At 35.9% G+C, this 14,898-nt stretch overlaps 1 protein-coding gene across 1 annotated transcript in view; it reads right to left on the bottom strand.

The window, feature by feature from the left end:
• sytl5 (synaptotagmin-like 5) overlaps nucleotides 1-14,898 on the bottom strand; it is a 74,844-nt gene that overhangs the window by 53,138 nt on the left and 6,808 nt on the right. The window lies entirely within an intron of this gene.

Raw genomic sequence — 14,898 nt, 5'->3', positions numbered from 1 at the left:
AAAAAAAAAAAAAAAAACCAATAATAATAATAATAGTAATATTAAATAAAATAAAATAAAAATAGATAGATAAATAAATAAACAAAATAAATTAATAATAATATGTAAAATATATAAATAAATAATATTAATAATAATAATAATTCTGTGAAATAACTTCACATCTATATTTCATCTAAATTCTCTCCATTAAATTTGTTTTTTTCAAGAAAATAATAATTTGATCTTTGACTTTACCAGCATCACTACTAAAGATATCATTAATTGTAAATTTTATATTCATTTTAGTTATTTCTTTTTGGAAATGTCTTCTTTCTAATTCATATCCACAACATTCCATAAAAACATGTTTTACTGTTTCAGGGAGATTACAGTTATCACATAACCCCGTGGCATGTTTTCCTATTACTTTAAGAGAGCTATTGAGACCCGTATGTCCTATTCTGATTCGGGTCATTATTGTTTCTACTTTTCTGTTTCTTCCCGTTTTCTTTGTGCCTCCTACCTTTTTCTGAATGTTATACAAATGTCGTCCTGTATCAATTATGTCCCAATTATCCTGCCATATATTCGTAACATATCTATTTATTATCATTTTACACTCAGATTTACTTAATGGAATTTCATAGTTTACATTTTTAGATTTTACTGCCTGTTTAGCAAGAATGTCTGCACCTTCATTGCCTTCCACTCCCACATGTGCTGGAACCCAAACAAAATCTACAGATATTTCCCTCAAGTGAAGTTTATATAGAATGTGGTAAACCCTGTCAATTAGGTCTTGTCTTTCTGATTTACTTGATTTGATGCTTAATAAGACTGCCATATTATCCGATGCAATGACATATTTTTGACCATTATATTTTTCAATCCATTCTAAACCCATGATTATAGCTAATAATTCTACTGTGTATACTGTCAAGTTGTTTGTTGTTCTTTTCTTCATCTCTATATTTAGATTTGGGATGTACACTGCTGCTCCTGTTTGTCCTGATTCTGGATCTTTTGATCCATCTGTAAATACTATAATTTTATCCATATGTTGTTTATGAAAGAATTGTTGCACTAAGAAGTTTTCTGAAATATTTTTCCCTTTATTTTTGATTAATTTATGTAATGATAAATCGACAGAAGGATAAATATATAACCAATGATGGATACACGATTGATTAACTGTTGGACTTAATTCTATTTCATGCAACCCTGCATAGTGAGCTTTGATATTACCTATCCAGCCAAAACTATAAATATTTGTTTTTTGATGTTCCCAACATTCCTGTAATATATTATGAACTGGGTGTGTTTGGTCATGTCCTTTAATATTAATCCAGTATAGTAACATTTGTTTCAATCTTCTTATTCGTAAAGGCATTTCCCCCATTTCAACTTGTAGAGCTGAAACTGGTGATGTTCTAAATGCTCCACTGCATATTCTGAGTACTTTTGATTGTTCTATATCCAGAAGTTTTAAATGAGTTTCTGCTGCTGCCATATAGCTAATGCTGCCATAGTCCATTGTTGATCTCATAAGTGATTGATATATATTTACTAATGCTTCCCTACTTGCTCCCCATTCCCTTCCTGTTAAACAACGCAATAAATTATTAACATTTTTACATTTTATTTTTATTTTTTCTATATGTTGCTTCCATGTAAGTTTTTCATCAAAAATCATGCCTAAAAATCTTATATCCTTAACCTGTTCAAGGTTTTGACCATATAACTTTAAGGAGATAGACTTATGTTTTCTAGAGAAGCAGATAACTTGAGATTTTGTTGTTGAAAGTTTAAAACCCCAGTTATTGGACCATATTTCAACTTCATTGATTGCCTTTTGCATTTTATTTCTGAGATATTCTACATTACGACCACGAATCCATAAAGCTCCATCGTCCGCATATAAAGATTTACTGATTCCATGATCTATTTTATCAAATATGTCATTGATCATTATCAAGAATAATACTGGGCTACAAACACTACCTTGAGGAGTACCATTCTCCACAATATATTTACTTGAAAATTCCTTTCCCACTCGCACTTCTATTGTTCTTTCAAACAAAAAATTACTTATCCAATTAAATAGTTTTCCTTTTACCCCAAGTTTTTCCAGTTTTACTAATAAACCTTCTTTCCAAAGTGTATCATAAGCTTTTTCTATATCGAAAAAGACTGCAATAACTGATTCTTTGTTAGCTTGTGCTTTCCTTATCTCTGACTCGAGGCATAAAATAGAGTCCATTGCGTTTCTCCCTTTCCTGAATCCACTTTGATTTGGTGATAACAGATTATTAAATTCTAAATAACTATATAGCCTTTTAGTTATTATTTTTTCCATTGTTTTCCCCAATTGTGAATTCAAAGCAATGGGTCTATAGTTGGAAGGATTTGAAGGATCTTTACCTGGTTTTAATATTGGTATTATTATTGAATTTTTCCATGAAGTTGGCCAGGACAAAGACTAACACAGAGACAGACTTATATAGAGAGAAACACTAATCAGACAAAGTGAAGGCACCTGTGAGTGATCACAGATGCCAGGAGACAAAGACTGAAGATGCAGGACATAAACACGACACAAGGTGGGGCTAGACACCAAAGAAACACAAATCTTGTAGAGTCATAAACAGAGGATCAGGGAAACACAGACATGGATGGTAAATGGACTGTACTTATATAGCACCTTTCTATCTTATCAAGATATTCGAAGTGCTTTACAATAAAATCGGTGTCCTCATTTACCCATTCATACAGCGCTCTACTAGATCTCTACAAAGCTAACTGAACAAATCATTCTAAAGAGACTAATCGGACCTTTATCACATTCATACACCGATGGGACACACATCAGAGGCAAAGAGGAGTTCAGTGTCTTGCCCAGAGACACTTAGGCATGTGACTGCTGGTGGATTCGAACCCCCAACTCTTGCATTGGAGGACGACTGCTCTAACCACTCAGCCACAGCCACCCACATGAACACAACACAAATAACAAAACCACCATTCCTACAGTATCAAGAGGCTCAAGTGAGAGTTCAGACATTTTAAAGTACTGTCTTACGAAGAATTCATATATTACTTGTTGTAGATTGAACAACCTCAGTTTAAAAAATTGTTTAATTCTCACTGAATTGACTGTAACAGCTAACATCTACTTTGTAGTCTGAGTGCAGTAGTCGTTGCTGTTTTAACTTTAATCTCAAAAATCTAAAAGTGGTTTATGCAAATATATCTTACAACTTGTATACAGTCTCAATTACAAATCTTACAGCAGTAAGTTTCCCGTTAAACAGTTATTTACACAGAATTGTAAGATTTTTGCATGTGTAAACTGCACCAGCAGCAAGCTGCAACACTTCCAGTGCAGCCCGGGGCGATCCCTGCAGGAATATGATAATATTTCTGCTGGAATAATGATTTAATGTCAAACTGACAGCAGTGGAATAGTTTATAAAATAGTTTATAAAATAGAGTAGCTAGAGTTAGCAGCAATCCACTTTGGTCTTGGCCCTGTTAGGATTAGACTAGTCAGTCAGGTCAGAAATAAACTGTTTCTACAAACTGATCTTGATCGAAGAGCTACAGTATCTCAAGCAGGTAAAATGTTTATTATTCATAATCTTTACTCTCTGTGGCAGTTGTGAAACAAAATTAATGTAAGGTCAAACTCCCCTATCAGAACAGATGGTTCACTACTGAAGTCCACCCAGCAAGTGATCAAACGGTTAAAAAAGCAGCAGAAATGTTCGTCTAGGTCTGGACGAAGAGCCTGAATCACAACTTTAGTGAATGCTAAAGTACTGCTAATTACATATCAACTACACATTATATTTCAGCTCTTATCCGAGGATTGTTTTAGCGCATATGCCACCTTTATTAATGACAACTGTGTGACTAGAAATGACTACCAATTAAAAGGCTGGCCTCACAGATACCGAGCCCGCATGTCACAGTGGTCGCAACATTACCGCTCCCATCAGAGCGTGCTTCAGTAATGACCTAGCAGGCCTTCGGGGCTGCACCATTTCCTGCAGGGCTAAATGGAGCAGAAAATAAGAAAACCGAAATAACATCATCAGCAGCCTCTCCTATCCTCCCCACACTGTTTTCTTTTAACCTTCACTGAACTATCGAGCATTGTTTTTGTTCAGATCCTGCTGGTGTGAGTTCACCTGCTGATTAGGAGGAAAAAGCTGCATAGCTTTGGGGGGTTACTGGAGGCTACCAGTCATCTTAACAAACCAGCAACGAGAGAGAGAGAGCAGCGCTGGAGATGGAGAATTTGGATGGTTGTTTGGTTTTCTTTGTTACGACATATAAAAATAAAAGCCTACCAAAAAGAAAAACACCTTCACGAACACATTCAGACTTCTGACCTCCTTTTTAGTCATAAAACGCACCAAGGACAAAATATGATACAAAACAAAAAGATCAGAACATATTTTTTCTCTCTTCTCGATGCACTGGGCTCATTGTTGCATGAAGCTAATGCTTTCTTGAAGGTTAACGGCTGTTTGGAAGAAAATTGCTTTCGTAGTTGACACGGTATTATAAAACATGATGGTGGCGATCAAAACCCCATGTTCAAAACCTTTTAATGGGCTGAATCTTTAGCTAAAACTTAATGTATCCAAATAAAACTATCCTAATCAAACTGCAAGAAACAACAAACTAAATGTTCAATTTAGGGTCTTTTTTGATTTAAAGGTTAAAATGAATGTTTTGTTACATTGTGCACATGTTAGATTATTGAGGTGAATGCTCTACAGAAAAATACTCTTATTTTTGTTTGTGTTATAATCAATCAAATGAGTTCTTCAAGCTGACAGATGTTTATCAAGGACATCTGGAGCATCTGTGAACATCTGTCCTCCAGTCTTTTCATTGTCTCATATAACATCTGTTCTGTTTGACTCAGTCAATATTTGTTTCAGCTGATTCAACACAATGAATAGGTTCATTCTCCATATGAAGGAGGTGAGAGCTTATGATTCTTGGAAACATGGGAGCAATTCTGAGTTTGAAGGAGCTTGTAAAGTGAGGTGTGTCCACGGCTACTGTGTTTGTTCAATCGCTGCTGACGGAACAGGAAGTTTGTCACCACTATTCAATCACTTACTGTGGTGGAGTCTACAACTTATGGTCGCAGAGCTACAAGTCTGTATTCACGTATTTTATCAGAACATTTAGCCTTGGTAAAGAGTTGTCCATTTGTTGCGATCTTCAGTCTTAGGTTAGCTGTTTTCATGTTTGTTTATCGGGGCTTGTCAATGACGCATTGTTAGACCACCTGCAGAACATTTATAATGCAGCATCTTTACTGACATGAAAAGTAGAGATCATGTATTTGCTTGTGTCTGTGTCTAACACTCACTAATGTTGACTTGTGTGGCTCCAAAAGCAGGTGGTTGTCCAGTTTTATGAAAATATAAATTAAAATTACCACAACTAGCAATGGAACCTGACACTCCACAGTGATGATTGTTGGGGTCTCACCAGGCTGTTGTCTTGGTCCCTTACTTTATAGGCAGTACATATGTCATGCTCGCCCTTCAAATGATACCAATATTTTTTAATCTTTGTGTGTTTGTCATACCAGTAAACTACTCAGTGGACTTTAATGAAAATTTGAAGAAAGTATTGATTGGATGTATATCTAAAACTGATAACCTTTTGTAAACACTAGTCAAGATGGCCACCACAGTTGATCAGTGTTACAAGTTCTTTAACAAGTTCTGTTTAAATACACTGGGGTTGCTGCTAAATATGTTGCATTTCCAAGCATCCATAGGTCCCTCACATTTTGCATTTGATTTAATTAATTGTTTGCTGATATTAGTGACATTCTCACAATTTGATTGTCTTCGATCTCATCCTTTTTCTCAACTTTTTATCCCACCTTGTAAATCTGAATGGCGTCTGAGCTTTCATGTTTTCAGCTGATCGTCCAAGGGAGGAAACAATCAGAATGTGCACATTTAGAGTAGATTATTATTTTAAATCATTCATTAAACAAATCAGAACAACCCATTCATTTTCACTTCACAGTGCATCCTTAATAAATCAACTTGTGCTTTATTTGAGTAAATATGAAGGCATTTAAAGCTTTATATAGTCAGTGATGTTGATTTTTTTTAACCTTCGGTCTCCAGTATAATCATCCATGCGTGCTGTGTGAAACAAATTTCCTCCTTTGCCAAAACAGAAAACAGAGAGAAGTCAGATTTGAATCCATCGTCTGTCATTGGCAAAGTTTAAAACCACGCTGTAAACTGATGTGGTTCAAATGTTGGATGTGTTTTGGAAAACAAACCTTATCTGTGAAACTTAAACTGTAACTTTACTCAGCATAATTGTAAAAAAGCTGATCTTTGTGGAACTGTTCTAAAACTACTGTACATTTGCATTTTAGTATTATCACTCGTGTTACGCAAATGTGTTTCTCACAGCTTCAGCTCTGTGAGCTCGATAAGAAAACAACAGATGAGAGCTTTTAAGATCAAGGCAGGATCTTATTAACCCAGATTCAGATATGGCCTCTGCTGCAGTTGCTGCAGCCTCGCTGTCAGAATAAAAAAAAAAGCCTTGGGGTTATAATCAGCTCTCTCCTTTCACAAATGTTGCTGAATATTTCATAACACTCCATTCCTGCCACATTGTGCTGCACTTCATCTTTTTAAGGAACTTGATGGGGTAAAGTCCATCCTCTGCTCAGAGAAGATAATTATTGTTCTTAACTTACATTATATATATATATATGACTGTCTTTGTTCAGTGCCCTGAGATGACTTCTGTTGTGACTTGGTGCTATATAAATAAACTGAATTGAATTGAAGTGTTAGCAATAATCTTAGTGTAACAACTGTTCTGTGTGTAAAATTTTAAGTCAAACAGATGCTTATGGGAGTTTTATTGTTTTTACATAATTAGCTTTGAGTTATGATTTTGTTTCATTGTGCGCTGAAACATTAAGGAGAAGGATGCACAATTAAAGTGACCATTAAAGATCTGGGATGTTTAAACCATTTTTCACTGTGATCATTTTTGTTTTTCAGTTTCCTTAAGAGTTTATTTGCTGGAGATCATGTTCGCAAAAGAAATCTAGACGTTTAAACCAGGAATTTTAAATTTTAATTTCAACACTCAGACCTTAAAAACAGTGCAATGCTAAACTACAGATTAAAAATTAGCCAGAAGTGGAATGTAATGAAGTACAAATACTTTGTTACTGTACTTAAGTACATTTTTCATGTATCTGTACTTTATTTAAGCAGAGTGAAACGTGGGTATTTTTGACTTTTACTCCATTACATTTTACATGAAGTATCTGTACTTTCTGCTACACTACATTTCTATAATATGTTGTGTTACAAATTACATTCACGTTGTGTTTTTTTTTTTATATTTGTTTGTTAGTTTTAGGAACCAATGGTGAGAGGGGAGTTGGTCCATTGAATCACTGCGAAGTGGACAGGTAACGTTAGACCCACCTTCAAGAAGAGCTGGACCAATGACATATATTCTAATATAAACGTCATTGCATTGGGAACATCCACAGGACCACTAACACACCCAAAATGGATTCCACCACGAAGAGTCAGCCAGAAGATACACACCACCCATGGCCTTATTGAAAGGCTGCTCAGTACAGCAGGACAGATGTTATTTATCAAAATAGACAGACTGGACTCAAAAATCTTTGAAAAACAACTTCTTCTGATCTTGAACAAGAAATTCTTGTTGCAATATTAAAATGTGTCAGTTCATGATGTTAGGAGACAAGAGATGTCTCCAAATGGCTCAACACTCAGGTCCAAGTTTTGAAAATGGTGTCAGGAAGTTAAATATTGTTCACTATTGACCCATTACAAGGTTGAATAGACAGTATTTGAACTAGAGTTGATGACAAACTGGAGTTGAAATGATCAGATACTCCTTTGTTAGTTGTGTCTAATGAACCTTTTTTCTGTCAGACAACTTTTACTTAAATGTGTTTACTGCAGTTAAAATGACACATTGGTTTTACTTTGTGTTAAATAAAAACTTTCAAAGGTATAATCATTCCTCTTTCTTATTTTGCTTAATGACATTTAACTCTGCAGGTCATCCCTGAAATTCTGATGCACAGAATCACAAGTCCAAGTGTGAACTGTGTCACAGAGTAAACACAATAAAAACATGTATTATCTGCAGCATCGTTCAATAAATTGACTCAACACTATTAATGTATTACAGAAAATATACATACAGTAGGCACACTTAATGATATTGTAGACCATTGTATTAGGCAATACATTCAGCAAGTACTTTTACTTTTAATACTTTAAGTATTTTTAAAAGCAAGTACTTATTTACTTTTACTTAAGTAAAAATGTCAATGTGGTACTTCTACTTTTACTAGAGTACATTTTTGTCTGTTTACTTGTACTTTTACTTAAGCACAGTGAGTACTTTCTCCACCACTGAAATTAGTACACAGCAAATATTTTTTTTAATGCAAATCATTTTGACAGAAAAACAGTCTACTATAATACAATCTGTGTTTTATTTAAATCAGAGACAATTACTGAATCCTAATGTTCAGAAACTTAGCTCTTAGCTTGGCACATCTTGGAAATAACCTTTTAACTAGCTTTTTGAGTTTTAGTTAGGTTTTTTGTGAGTAATAAATTCTAACCACTTCAAGGTCATAACATTTGCTTCATGTTAAAACAATTAAACTTATTTGGCATGCAACTTTTAAATTCTTACTTTCAAGCACAAACGGAGCGCACCATTCCTACCCTGTTTGTTCACGTCTCTCTCTTGAGAGAGAGGGGCAGTGGAGGCAGAGCTTAAGCACAGCAGAGAGGGACACTTAACATGTGCTGCATTTGTAAAATACAAAGAACTGTGTAAATATGTGAAAGGGGAACACAACATTAAGCTCTGTACAGACTACAAAGTGAAGGATTATTTATCACATGGGAACAAACTATTTAACACAATCGTCTCCTTGCAGATTTATGCAATAGTTGTGCCTCCTGTTAATCCTAATTTCTCTGGAATAAAGGTCACAACCACTGCAAGACTGTAATTTTAAATGTCGTGTACGTTTTTATATGAACAAAAAATGTTGTACATTACTTAAAAATCAAGTGAAAAGGTGTTTATGTCAACACTGGCAACCTGCAAAGTGACGTACTTTTAGACTAGTTTGGGAGAGAATAGCATCAGGATGCTGCAGTGGACACAGACCCACTGAACAGTTTAAAACAAATGTAAGCTGTAAGTCGAGCCCGCATCAAGAAAACAGCCAATTACAGCTGTTAAAATGGATTAAATACCATTATTGTTTTACTGAGGGAAACATAAAAACTTCTTAATGAGTTAGAAGTCTGGCGAAGTTTAAAGTTGGAGTTTGAGATAAGAGCTTGAACTAACTTTGCTCTTTAAAAAAATTTGAGTGAGACGGACAGAAGATTTCACATAAACTAAAGATGTACTATGTTCTCGATTAAGATTATGAAGTCGCTGAGCCAAAAACCGAACAAATCATTAAAACGATCAACTTGTCAGATTTAGTCTAAGAATGACACATAGCCTTAGCGTTTGCTGCCACAGCTAAGTTTAGCTGCTTTTTATGTGTGTTCATGTCACACTGAGCTTACCAGCTGCAGAACCACATTCGCTATAATTCTAATCCTATGTATCAAATACTCATCATCCTCATTTTGGTCAAATATATTGCTGCATTATTTTAATTAATTAGTTTGTCAAAATGCTTGTTTTTTTCCCCTAATTACTCTGTATCTGTTATATGACTAATCTTTCCCAAACAAATTGTAATTAACTTGTGTAGAAATGCCATAAGTAGATTATTCATGTCCAAATTGAGCATATTTTAAATTTAAACGTCGGCATGAATATTTTATTTGACACTGGTTTAAATAGCTCTGTAACCCTCCAAGTTGTATTTTTACACATAATTTGTTCTTGTTCACAAAACAGGACAGAATTTCACATCCCAGTTTTTTTTTTACCTTTTATTTTTGTTGTGCTTATTTGTTGCACACCATGTGGTTTAATTACAGTTAATTTATTGGATTCATTGATGTCATTACCGCTTGCTTTAATATTTTCAAATATATTTCTTGACTAAATGCAATATTATTGTGTGACTTGCCAACAATGAGTCTAATTAATGTTTGAGTTCAATGTGCACTAAGCTGTGTTGACTTTTCCAAGCAGCACATCCTGGTCTGCAAGCAGCAGGAAGTAAAAGGCCAACATTATCATTTAATTTGAAATAAATGAAGATATTTTTGATTCTTTGCTGAGCCGGAACTATAATTATGTTTGCATGTCATGTCATCTCGTTGCATCCTTTAACTTCAGCTGCACAACGTGCTCACAGATGAATCCATCCTTGCATTCAACGATTCAAGAGTGCAAAGAAAAGAAAGAAAAGAATAGGTGCACTCCCTGACCTCACTCCCAGAATCTATTACTGGACTGAACCATTTCTTTCAGAGCAGACTCCACATTACAGTTCTGCTTTTGAGGTGTCCCCCCTCCCCCCATGCTACATGTGTAGGGTTTTGCTGATAGGTTTCCAACTGATTGCCTCGCTGCTGCCCAGATTGAATGTGTGATGCATCTCTGAGGCCAAACAGGGTTTTATGCTGCATGCTAAATCCCCGTGCAGCATGCTTTGTAGAGCTATATGGAAAACAGCACCATCAGTGAGTGGGAGGGAGGGAAACCCCTCAAAACACTGCAGATCAGATACTATTCAGTGCAGCAGCATAGAGGAGCTTGCACGCAGAAAGTCAAACTATCAGCAGATTTAATCTGGATGGAATCAGGACAATATTCATGAGTTTACGGCAGAGATATAAGATGCATGACTGCTCCCTGGTTTGTGAATAAAAAGAGAATTAACAATGAAGACAGGATTTATTCATAAGGTGGTCAACAGCTCTGTTACACAGAGGCTGAGAGCAGAAGAGCTTTCCGACTTCTGATAGATGACTTTTACTTTATTTTTTATGCTGTTTTTTATTTATTTATTTATATGTATGTATAAAAAGCAGGGAGAAATGAAAGAATATGACCATCATCACAATTAACAATCCAGAACCATTCACCATGGCGTTCGATTTAAAGATGATTTCACATCTGAAGGGAGGCAAAAAGGCTAAGATACATTGAAAAACATCCATGCATTTTCTTCAGCCGTCATTCAAGCAAAAGGTGGAGTACACGCATGGCCTACATGGCCACACGGAGACGAACAAGACAACCAGACATTCATTTAATTTAGAGACATCAGTACCCACGTCACAGACATCTACACCTCCAGATGCAGGAAGAGAGACACCTGCATCATGAAGGACCCCACTCACCCAGCACACACACTTTTTGCCCCGCTCCCCTCAGGAAGGAGGTTAAGGAGCATTAAGTGTAGAACCACTAAACTGAGGAACAGCTTTTATCCTGAAGCTGCTAGACTCATGAATCTCTAATCAGGATAATCACTGTGAAAAAAATCACTGTAATGCCACTTGGTTGTTGATATGTGCTGCTGATTATCCATGCTGCTGATCTCACACTGCTGATTTATTTCATGCTGCTGTGTTAATTCGTCCTCATCTGCTCACACAGACTCATGTTCGTGCTGCTGTTGTTTGGCTCATTGTTTTTGTACTATTAGTGCTTAGCGTATTCTTAGTTTAACGTTTTTCTTAGTTCATATCTTAGAATTTATTACTGTTGCACTTTTACAATTTATACTTTTGTTGAATGTAACTGGGACCCTGTGTACACAATGTCATTCCACCTTATGTACCACATGGGATGGAATGACAATAAAGAAAGCTTGACCTTGACGTTGATAACCTAGCAGTGCATGAGAGGGCATGCAAACTCCTAACAGAAACACCCCAGACAGGAGTCAAACTAGCAACATTATTTTTTACTCCAAGTCAACAATGATAACCAACAGGCCACTGTGCAGCTAATAAAACTATTTAATACTGCCATCAATCTGACTTGTTTGTTTTAGGCAAAAAGTATGAGGTGCCGTGTACGACATAATCTATTTTCTCTCCCGCACACACTACACGGCTCCTCATAGAGCTGGTGGTTTCTGTTTCAAATACGTCAAATATCAAAAGAAGCTTCTTCACTTGATACTTTGTGTAAGATCCCAGTTTCATTTTGATGTTAAATATGGTTTAAACATCACAAAATCACACAAAATTAGTTTTGAAATATAGCAATTACCACTACGAAGCAAAGATAGTCATTGCTAGCAGGAGTATAAGGTTTGGAATACACTTCATTTGCAAATAATCAAGAAGACAGAACATGTACATTATTGTTTTATTAATGTCTAACATGGCAGTTGAATCTTTCAAGTACTTTAGTGAACAAACCATTAATCTAGTTATCAAATTTGGTTTGTTTCTTCTTTCTTTACATTTTTTTTGTATGCTTTTCTTTACTGTGGGTGACACAAAGTAAAAAGTGTGAGGAAAGTATCAACGATTACTTGCTTTCAAAACTGAGATTTGGGGCAATCTGGTCGTGCTCAAAATGTGTGTTAAGGAAGACTCAAAGCTACGACCACACCAAATTTTAGTTCACGTCTGTAAAACTGACCGAGCTGTAGCCACTGTTGGGTTTGCTAACGCTCATTAGCTGTGACAGCCATCTTTGAGTTGGGTTGACTTTAAAATGTTATCATTTGAAGATTTATCTAATGATAACTTTTGGAAAGTTTCATTAAAATCTGCCATGTGGTTCGTGAGTTTGGTAATAGAGAACTGAACACACGCACGTGCAACGTCATGATTTAATGGCTCGTGAAAATATTGGCTCTCGCACCTCATGTCTGTTTTATGAGTGGCAGCATCAACATAAAAAACAATTTACTCATTTAGGTTTGTCAGATCAAGTCATCAGGTTATTTGAGGGTGAATTCTGTTTTAATTTAAATTAATTTAATAAATATTTTATGGCTTAGCCAAATGCCACAAAGTGACACTGATAATAAAGCACTTCTGACCTAACATGCAGCTCAATCATTTTTTTTTTATTTAAGGAAACAGTATTGGTCTTACACAGTGAGTTGCAGCCTGAAATGTCTACCACAATAATAACACACGTACATGTCAGTGCATGTGCATGCTCATCTGTGCATGCAAAAGCAGCTCTGTTTTCCCTTGTCTCATCCTGGAGACGCAGACCTCTAATGCGGTGTGACTGCACTCCCCGGGGTTTCTTCCTGCTCTGCTCAGTGAGCCTGTCTGCCTGCGTGCGGAGAAAATCAGGGATTCCCTGCATTCATTGGCTTCTCTCCCACTTTACTCGCCCATTTGTTTCCTTCTCTTGCCTGCAGCCTGATTGCTGTGTAAAGGCTCGGTTATCTTTAGGGAGCCATTCTTGAGACCCTGATAAAACAGCCTCAGCAGATACGGCATAGAAGCCAAATGAATCAATTTAAAGGAGTGCTGCTGTGACAATTTACATTATGACGGGATGTCTTTACGGCAGCATTGTGGATTGATGACCAGGGGATGTATTGCAGTATAAATATTGTCATAGATATATGTATAAACACCAATTCCAAAAAAAGCTGGGACTTTGTGTACAATGTAAATACAAACATGATGCAATGATTTTCACATCTCATAAACCCACATTGTATTCACACTGTAAAATAGTAAACATATCAAATGTTTAAACTAAGATGGTTTACTTTTTCCTCTTAGCATATTAGGTAGTTTTGAATTTAATGGAAACATCACAAGAAAGTGGAAACAGAAGCAACAAAAGCTGTAAATGTAAGTGGTGCATATAAGAAACAGCTGGAGGAGCTTTTTGTAAATTATCAGAGTTTCTGGCAACAGGTCAGTCAGAGAGCTGGTTATAAAAAGAGCATGTTAGAGAGGCTGAAGATCTTAGAAGTAAAGACGGGCAGTGAAAACATATGTCTAAAAATAGGAACAACTTCATGTAAAATTGGGAAAACTTTGAATCTACCATCTACAATTCTCTATATCATCAAAAGATTTAAAAGAAGTCTCTGAGCTCCAAGGACAAGGTTGAAGGTCAATATGCGGGTCCTTGATCTTCAGGCCCTGAACTTCATTCAAAACAGGTCATCACTGTATGAGCTCAGGAACACTTCCACAAATCAAACACAGTTCACCATGCCATCCACGAACGCTCAATCAAGAACAAAAAGAAACCACATGTGAGCACCATCCAGACACCCTGGTATCTTCTCTGGACCAAAACTTGTTTAAAACAAACTGAGGCGAAGTAGAAAAAAGTTTGGTGATCAGTCAAATCATTTTTTTCTTTTTTTGGAGAAAAGCTAATGTCTTCTGTACTATAAAGAAAAGAGACCATGCAGGCTGTTACCAATGCACAATTCAAAGGCCTTCCTCTCTGATGGTATGGAGGTGCATTAGCGTCAATGGCATGTAGCTTACATATCTGGAAAGCACAAAATAGGTTTTGGAACAATAAAAGTTCATTATTACTGTCTGACGCAAGCAACAAGGGGAACAATAAACATCTGAAGAAGCTGCTTTGTTTAAAAAGGAGCAGCAAAATAATAATTAAAAAGAAAAACACTTGTATCCCCTAATAATCTTCAAACCCCGTCAGACGCTCTTTATTTGTATATAGACGATCAATTATCCTGGATTGTGGCTCAGACATTCACAAATTATTCACAATAGGAATAAAGGTGATGAATCCAGCACATATAAATCAACTAATTAATGTGATAATGAGATGGAACAAAGAAAAGCACAAGGTTTCTTCTCTGAACGGAGGCTTTAAAAACTATTTTTCATCTCAATCAAACATCTTACACCAACATTTCTGATATATATATATATA

This window comes from Nematolebias whitei, chromosome 13, assembly GCF_014905685.2.
Source record: "Nematolebias whitei isolate Nwh7 chromosome 13, NemWhi1, whole genome shotgun sequence".
In the NCBI taxonomy this organism is placed as follows: Eukaryota; Metazoa; Chordata; class Actinopteri; order Cyprinodontiformes; family Rivulidae; genus Nematolebias; species Nematolebias whitei.
Note: the sequence above shows the minus strand (reverse complement) of the source record. Positions and strands in the feature narration are given on the sequence as shown.